Source organism: Pinus tabuliformis, chromosome 8, assembly GCF_031772625.1.
Source record: "Pinus tabuliformis cultivar Carrire ecotype Pingquan chromosome 8, CPIR1, whole genome shotgun sequence".
Taxonomy (NCBI): Eukaryota; Viridiplantae; Streptophyta; class Pinopsida; order Pinales; family Pinaceae; genus Pinus; species Pinus tabuliformis.
The window spans coordinates 1,705,965,286-1,705,974,737 of record NC_142294.1 but is presented as its reverse complement, the minus strand read 5'-3'; positions in this window follow the sequence as shown (position 1 = coordinate 1,705,974,737).

Below are 9,452 nucleotides of genomic sequence, written 5' to 3'. Positions count from 1 at the left end.
CAACTAGTGTCAACACCTCATCTGCGCGACACTTCCTCATTTTTTTTCCAACCAAGATCTGGGAGGCCACCTTCACCGTGGGGTCGATTATGCTTGAAATTGAATACCCACGTGGCTTCTTGACAAACTTAAACTTTTCCTTCATTCACTCAGTGAGGCCACACTCGCTCGCCTTTCTGCCAAATACATTTTCCAGATTTAGTTCTGAATCTAGTAGTAAGGTGATCCTATGGATCAACATGTCAATTCTAGGGATCAACTCCTCCAACCACAGTTACCCGTCGTGCACCAGGCACACCAACTATTTGATAACAATCAAATTTATGGGAGTGCAGTGGTAATGCAGCACCCATAGCAGATTCAAAAACCTTCCTTTTCCATCCCATGAATCCACTTCATCAGCTCCAATATAGTGACACCAGAATCATAGTAGAAGACTCGCTACATGAAATTATCAGTAGCCAGGTGTGGGAACAACTTAGGGTCCCCCAAGACCTAAACTTCAAGCTTACAATGTGGGACCTGCACCAAGCACGAATCTCCAAATGTGGTATTCTCTGGGAGCAGGGGTGTATTAAGGAAAAAGTTTCCCTCCTCTGGGTCCTTTGGGACCTTTACCTTTTCTGGCATCTTCGAAATAGGGTCTACCCGCTCAATATCAATGTCCTATGTGCCCTCATTGCCCTCCAATTCGATCACTTTGTCCTTTTCCTACACGGTTGGTTTTTCTTTCCTCTGATGTTTCCTTGGTGACTTGTGCACCGGGAACGTCTTCTTCTGTTTATCCTTCTTCAACTTGGAACTTGTCCTGTCATTGTAGGCTTCGGCCTAGGTGACCTAGGCGATTTTGGCACTGCTGCGGACACATCCATACCTACGACCTCAGGGGCAACACCCTTAGAGGAAATAGACCCTCCGACACTTGCAGTTTCCATGGGTTTAGACATGAAGCTGTTAATGAGCTGCTGAGTTTCCACAGGTAACCTGTCAAACATAGAACTAGCCACCAAATCATTAAAGAACGCATGGTTCATGCACACGAGACATGGCGATGAACGAATCTTGCATATCTTACTTAGCTCTTTAATTTTAACACATATCTTCATATGTTGGCCTATTGTTGACATTGGATATCTCTTATAATGTATATATATACTAAGCTAAGGTTTCAGACATTAGCTTCATCTCTCTTCAGTAGAAAGAATTCAGTGATATGCATGTCATTCGTTTGCCCTATAAATGCAATTAAGTCATTTTCCTTCTCAGGCGTACAAAGTGTTTTATGGGCCCTCGATTCTCTATAAAATTTTGGTATTGAACATGGTGAATTATTTTACTATTGATTGGGAAAATCCTAGGCTTAAGTGGGTGTCACAATTCGTGCACTTTATTCTATTAAAGTCTTATTTGATTTATATGGCATTCTATGTCGTGTTTTTCCATCCCCATGGGATTCTAGAAAATTCTATAAGAATAGTTCCAACTTCCATTTTAATGATTCTATGTTCATTTTTTTCTGGGATTTATTCTAATTATTGTGATCCTCTATAAATTAACTGCGCACAAGTTATCTATTTGTTATTCTTATTGAGTTTAAGGGTTTCACTCTTTGCTTGACAAGGTGATACTAGTTAGCCTAAACCTCAAATGACATCATTTATTGAGTTTTAATTTCTGCTATAACTAAATTTGTACATCTGAGATTGTACTCTCCAATTTTTTTATGATTGATTACATCCTGACCAGTGTAATCATAATCTAGGGAGATGAAACTTTTGTCTTGTCTATGGAGTTTACCTTTAGTATTTTCTTTTCCTTTCCACGATACTACACAGATCCTAGTACCCTAATTATAGCTAGAGAACGTATTTTCATATTTGAGTAAACTAGAATGATATTTTAATGAAATTAATACCGAGGCTTCGACCATATGAAAAGGTCTTGTAGAGTCCGAGGACTGTGTTATCTTGACATCCTTTTTTGCTTATATTTCTCCCCTTTTTCCTATACTTATCACCTAAGTAATGCAATAAACTTTAAGTTTTGTTAAATATAATAATTTACATGTATTCGTCTTCGTGTTTGCTTATATACCTTATTTCTTTGTTAAAGTATCCAATTGACTACGGAATTGGTCTGTTTCTGCAGCTAATCCGGATTTCTGCAACTGCCTCCATTGTTCACAGGGTTCAGAAGCTCCAGCTTAGTGAAGAAAGATACAGATGGATAAGTAATAGTCCCCTCGTGGATTCCTTCCTATTCCATCGAACCAATTCATCAAGAAGTTCACATGATAACACAGTCAACCCCAAAGTCAACTACAAGATTATCGCCAGGACAAAATCCGAGTTTCAACGAAATCTTATCGATTTTCTTTTCTGAATAGAAAATCAATTGTTTAGTAATATAGTTTGATTGAAATAAATATATTTATGCTTGAAGTGCTCATACTGTTATGCCAAAGAATTATTATAAAAACTATGGTCACTAAGTGTTTTGGGTGCACACTGATTTATGTAATTTTTTAGAACAATTTGTTGAGATTCATTTTGTAAGTAATAGACTTGGTTTTATGTTTGCTATACACTGTGTTGATTGGAGATTATTGACTAATTCGTGGAGGGTCCCTATGACCAGTAACAGGTCTTTAACCGATTTCACTTAGATCTCTTTCATTACTTAAATACTCTGTTTTGTGTGAAGAAATGCAGTATGATGAGTTCACCATTGAATCATTGTATGCATAAGCAATTTCCTTTGCTTTATACCTAGTTTAACTCTTCCATTTGATTTTCTTTTTATCTAGTACAGTGTGGTCATTTTCATTTGCTTTCTATTTAGTGTAGTCCAATTGTTTTATTTCATAGCATAGCTGTTGTTCAAAATGTCTTGTTTGGATGAAATTGAATAAGTAAAAGAGTGAGAGTCTTCTCCTTAGCAATTAAATTCAGACATTATTCATTTACAGTTTGATAGAATAGATTTCTCCTACACATAGTAAATTATATTTGGCTGCAGCATAAAAATTCAAGACAAAAATCCAAAACAGTCTAACACAAGTAAACCTAGAATCACTTTCATATCATCCATAAACTGATTCAATAGAGAATAACTCCTAAGAAATTAGCTGACAACTTTAGGGATTAAGACACTAATAGAATTAACGATACCATCTCCATACTAATTTTAAGTTTAGAGCCTAACAAGAACATAACAACATAAAAATAACTTCTAGCACATATAGTGCACCTGTGCTTCATCAGTATACCTGCCCTGGTTGATAATTTATGATTGACAATTTAAGGACATTAAATTGGCCAAACATTTTGGCACCATTTCTGGGGAAGTACAAATAGAAGTTAAGAAAAAAAAATCATTAATTCAAAACATGATATGCATAGGGATAGAGACTCTAGAGGTAGATTTCTAGGGCGAGGAAGAAGTTTAATTCCCACAAATCCACTCACTTCACCATGATTTCGAGATTCCACACCACTTACTCAAAGCTGAATCCCGTTTAGAGGTCGAAAAAGGCTTCTTAAAGTCTCAAGGTCAGAAATCCTATCCAGAGCTTCACCCACTTCCTCTACTGAAGCTGTAATTGAAGAAAATCATACATCCCTAACTATAAGAATAATTTTTCTATCCTCCACTAGTGAACAAATTTTGGGAGAAGAATTATAATTTCCTAGTGAAGAAGAGGAACATGAAACTTATTTTGAGCAACCATTGACAGAGGAACCGGAAGGATTAGAATAACACTATATTAGTTCTGAAGAATCTATCATGAATGAAGAAGGGGAAGGAGAGGTACACAATGTCCATGGTAAGAAAAATATTATTGGAGGAGGTAGAGGTAGAGGTAGGGGAGGAGGTGGAGATAGGAACATAGGAGGGTTTAGAGGTAGAGGAAGCTAAGATCCTTCTATATTTCCTATTCTTGATGAAGATACAACCCTCAAAATGAAAAACATATCACCCTCAATTCTTCCTAATTTCCACGGAAAGAGAAACGAAGACCCAGAGACATTTCTCGTTGAAATTGAAGCATTATGTAGATCGTATGACTATCCGGATGATGCTCAAAAGCTAAGTTTGTTCCCTGCTACATTAAAAGACTTAGCATTGAAATGGTTCATGAGTCTAGGAGTGCATTATATAACAACATGGGGACAAATGAAAGAGGATTTCTTAGGAAAATATAGATATTATTTTATGCTTAGTAACCTTAAAGATGAAATATTAAAAATGACACAAAAGAAGATGAAAATCTCGAAGATTTAGTGAAATATTTGTCTACAATGTTAAAAGAGCAAAAATAGACAATTTGGATGAGGAAACCTTAAAAGCCCTCTTACTCAAAGCTATTAAAGATGACTGGATCGATCTCCTTAACCTAACTGGGAAAGGAGATATTTCCTAACTACCATTTCCATATATTTGTAATTTATGTGTACATATCTCAAGGGGTAAATCACGGCTTGGAAGGAGTCCTACATACCCTCTCTTATCAAGAATTAATAAATCTGCAGCTCAGATAGTCAGAAGGGTAGAATTAGGAAATTTTCTTTATACCTTTAAGATAGATATTTTAATAACCTAAGTGAGCAGATGGACACACTTAAAATACAAAACAAGAAAAATTCTAAAAATGTTGCATTATCTATCTTATGTCCTAAATTTCAAAAGAACAATGCTCTAAGAGAGTGCCCCTTTTATTCAAAAGCCATACAAAATCATGTCATATGTGCAGATAATCATGATAGGAAGGAATGCCCTTCTTTTCTAGATCTCAAGGCTGTATTTAATGATGCCTCTTTACTTTATAGCCAAGAGACCATGGAAAAATCCCCAACCAAATCACCCACAAGGGTTCATACCACAACAATTTTCTCAGTCTTCACAAAATAATTGGAATCCAACTTGGTAGCCTTGAGCTCAGCCACAATCACAACCTTGGAATCGAGGATGGAAAAATCCTTATGGAGCCTATGCTCAATATCAACAATATTCACCATCGTATCTTCCACCAGAATTTCTACCTCCATCTAATCAAATTCCGCAAGCTATCTAGTTACGGCAAATTCAAGTTCAGAATCAAAACACACAACTCTCCCTACTGTTTCCACAAAAACCAAATCAAATACTCGCTCAACCACTTTCGAATCCTAATAACAAAATACCACAACAACCTATGTACAACATGGAGGGGTAGAATCCTCAACTTATGTAATAACTGCACTAGACCTAAATAATCTCCAATTAAGGTCTAGAAGAGTGTTACCAATAAAACCGCCTGTTGTGATACAAGAAGCAAGACCCAATCTTCAAAAACCAAAAAACCAATCAGAAGAAGGAGAGACCTCTCTCCCTCAAAAAGGAAATAAACAAATCGAAAATGTTCCAATAAATACTCCCATCATAAAACAACCCTAGATATCAATTAGACCACCTTTCCCTAAATGGTTCAAAATTGATGAAGGAGTAGAAAAACAAATTATCTTGCATGATTACAATATGATGGATGAATTGAGAAATTTTTGTATTAATATTCCTTTATTAGAAGCCAGAAAAGAAATACCAATTTTTGTGAAACAATTAAGGAACTAAGTACTCAAAGATCAGAAAGAAAAATAAAATACATAAAAAGAATTCAATTGGTTGGAAAAATTGCAGACATTATGATGGGGAAGATGACAATTCAAAAATATTTAGATCCAGGAAGCCCCATTGTAAAAATTCACATCAATGGAACTGAAATACCAAACACATTGATTGATCTAAGAGCAGCCATAAACATAATGAGTAAACAAGTTATGGACACACTTAAGCTTCCCAACCTTCAATACACACCAACCTTATTGCAATTAGTAGATAGGTCTATGATTAAACCTGATGGTGTGTTGGAAGATGTTTGTGTATCCTTAGATTCTTGGGAGTATCCTATGGATTTCATGGTCCTAACACCCAAGAATAATTTAGGAGGACATCCATTAATTCTAGGAAGGCCTTGGTTAGCCACAGTTGATGCTTTCATCGGTTGTAGATCAGGTGAAATTTTTATCTCAAATGGAAATTATACAAAGAAATTTACATTATACCCTCCTGCAAGAACAAAAATAGGCACAAAAAATGAAGAATGGATAGAAGATGAAGAGGATATACAACCTATTTTTACTACTGAACAAGTAAGAGAAGAAGACCAAATTCTAAACATACTAGAAAATAATGAATCTTCCTCACTTTATGGTCATAGTCGAGATCAGTATCTCTCATCTACACAGGTATCATTGCTCTCCATGGAAAAATTTGGGAACTCTTTGATAGAAATATTTCTAGTGAAAACCTTGAATGTTAATGAAAACTTCGAAGAATTACAAAAGAATCAATTGATAGAAATTTTACAGAAACATTTTTCTGATTTTGCATGGGAATACACTAACATGAGATGGATTGATCCTAAAACTTGCATACATCATATCTACATTAAACAGAATGCAATACCGGTTAGACAACCTCAATGAAGAATGGAGCCAATTTTTAAAGAAATTGATAAGGAGGAATTGTAGAAATTGTTAAATATAAATTTCATCTATTTGATATCTGACAGTGAGTGGGTTTCACCCCTAGTAATTGTTTGAAAGAAAATTGGGAAATGGAGAGTATGCATCGATTACACGGAATTAAATAAAGCAACATTAAAGGACCACTTTCCACTACCTTTAATAGATCGGGTCTTTGACAAATTAGCAGGAAAAATGTATTTTTATTTCTTGGACGACTTCAATGGATATAACCAGATTTATGTAGCCCCTGAAAATCAACATAAAACCACATTCACTTGTCTATGGGGAACTTATCCTTACAGAGTACTTTCCCTTGGATTATGCAATGCTCTAGCAACATTCCAAAGAGAAGTCCTCATAATTTTCTGTGAGCTTATTCATGATTGTGTGGAAGTATACATGGATAATTTCATAGTTTATGCGGATTATTTCAATGAACCATGGAGAATTTAGAAAAAGTATTAATAATATGTAAAGAAACAAATCTCTCGTTAAGCCATGAAAAATGTGTCATGATGCTTAACGAAGGAATTGTTTTATGTCACCATATTTCAGAAGATGGAATTAAGGTAGACTCATCTAAAGTTGAGGTCATTTCTAAGTTATCATTGCCAAGTTGTCAACGAGATGTTAGAAGTTTTGTTGGTTTTACTAGATATTATAGAAGATTCATAGGAAACTTCACAAAAATTGCATCTCCACATTTAAATTGCTTACCAGGGACTATGAATTCAATTGGGATTTTGAATGTGAAGCTGCCTTTGAAACTTTGAAAGAAAGAATTTCTGAAGCGCCTATCTTAAAATGATCTAACTAGAAATTTCCTTTGCATATCTCAACGGATGCTTTAGATGTAGCCTTACGAGTTGTGTTAGGATAAAATGGTCTTACTCCTTATGAAATCTATTATACTAGTAAAAATTTAACTCTTGCAGAGTTAAATTATATTGTAACTTAAACAGAGTTTTTAGTTGTAGTTCATTGCATTAACAAATTCAGAAATTACATATCTCGCTATGAAACTTTTGTTCACACAGACCATTCTTTCATTAGATACCTAATGAATAAACCAGTTACTAATGGAATAATAACTAGATGACTCTTACTATTACAAGAATTCAACATAACCATCCTAGATAGGCCAGGAAAATAGAACACAAATGTCGACTTTTTATCTAGAATACAAAATGATAATAATGATCAACCCGTAGAGGATAAATTTCTTGATGAATATCCTTTTGCAGTATCTACTAAATCACCTTGGTATGCAGATATTGCTAACTATTTAGCTATAGCAAAATTTCCATTTCATTTATCTCTTAGAGAAAAGAGGAGAATAGTGCACAATAGCACATCTTATTCATGGATAAATGAAGAGTTATACAAGACAGGACCAGATCTCATCATCAGAAGATGTGTTCGAGAGGATGAAATACCAAAAATACTTAAAGCTTGCCACGATGAGCCATCTAGAGGACATTTTTCTGACAGAAGAAGTGCTTAGAAAATCTTGCTTTTAGGATATTATTGGCCTTCCATTTTCAGAGACACCAAGGAATATGTTAAGAGAAGCAACAGTTGTCAGAGAATGGGTGAACCCACTCTTTCAAATGAAATGTCACTGCAAGGACAGGTACTCATCGAACCATTTAAGAAGTGGGCACTAGATTTTGTTGGACCAATGAGCCTACCTTCAAAGAAAAAAAGGTATATTCTGGTATGTACTGATTATGTCACTAAAGGGGTAGAAGATAAAGTACTTCCTTTCTCTATTGAATATGTTGTAGTTGCATTTCTTTTTGAGGATATTTTCACTCGTTTTTGTGTTCCAAGAGAAATTGTAATAGATCAAGGGACATAGTTCACATCCAGATTAGTGGAGAATCTTGCGGAGCAATACAAGATCAAACATAGGAAGTCCACTCCATACGATACACAAGTCAATAGGCAAGTTGAGTCCACAAATAAGGTGATTGAAGAAATCCTTACCAAGATTGTACGTATGCACAGAAAGGACTAGGTGGAAGAGCTTCCAAAAGCTTTATGGGCCTGTAGAACTACATGGAGAAATACTACAGGACATACTCCCTACGAACTTGTTTATGGGCCAAAGTCTTACTTCTGATAGAGTTCCAGATCCAGGCCTATAAGATAGTAGTCCAGTTAGATCTTGAATTATGAGAAGCACATAAGAAAAGGATGAGATGACTTAATGAGCTTGATCAAATTAGATATGAAGCTCTCCAGAGAACTAGCCTACTTCAAAAATAAAGATATAGATAACATGATAAGTACATTAAAGAATGAAATTCCATCTAGGAGATTGGGAATTACTCTTTGATTCGAAGTTTAAAATTTTTCAAGGAAAATTCCAAACCCACTAGCTTGGACCTTATGAAGTTGACATTGTCTTTGACAATGGTGCAGTTAGAATCAGGACTATTGATGAAGAGAAAATTCCTCTATTAGTAAATGGACATCAAATCAGATTTTACGAGAAGCCATTGGAAAAAGAGGAATTTTTTAAAATGTTCCAAGATAATTCAGAACTGAAGATGGTCAAGAAGAATTCTTCTTCTTTTCCACCTTAGAAATGTTTACTCAATTTTACTTAAAAAAAGAAAAAAGAAACAAAATATTATATATATATATATATATATATATATATATATTATATATATATATATATATATATATATATATATATATATATATATATATATATATATACATATATATGATAATAATAATAATAATAATAATAAGGTATAAACATGAAAACCAATTTTGTTGGCACTTCAAATTTTCTTTTGAAAAAGAAAATAAAAATGTTTCTTTATTAATTTTTTCTCAGCTGCAGAATCAACAAATTTCCACAGCTTGGAC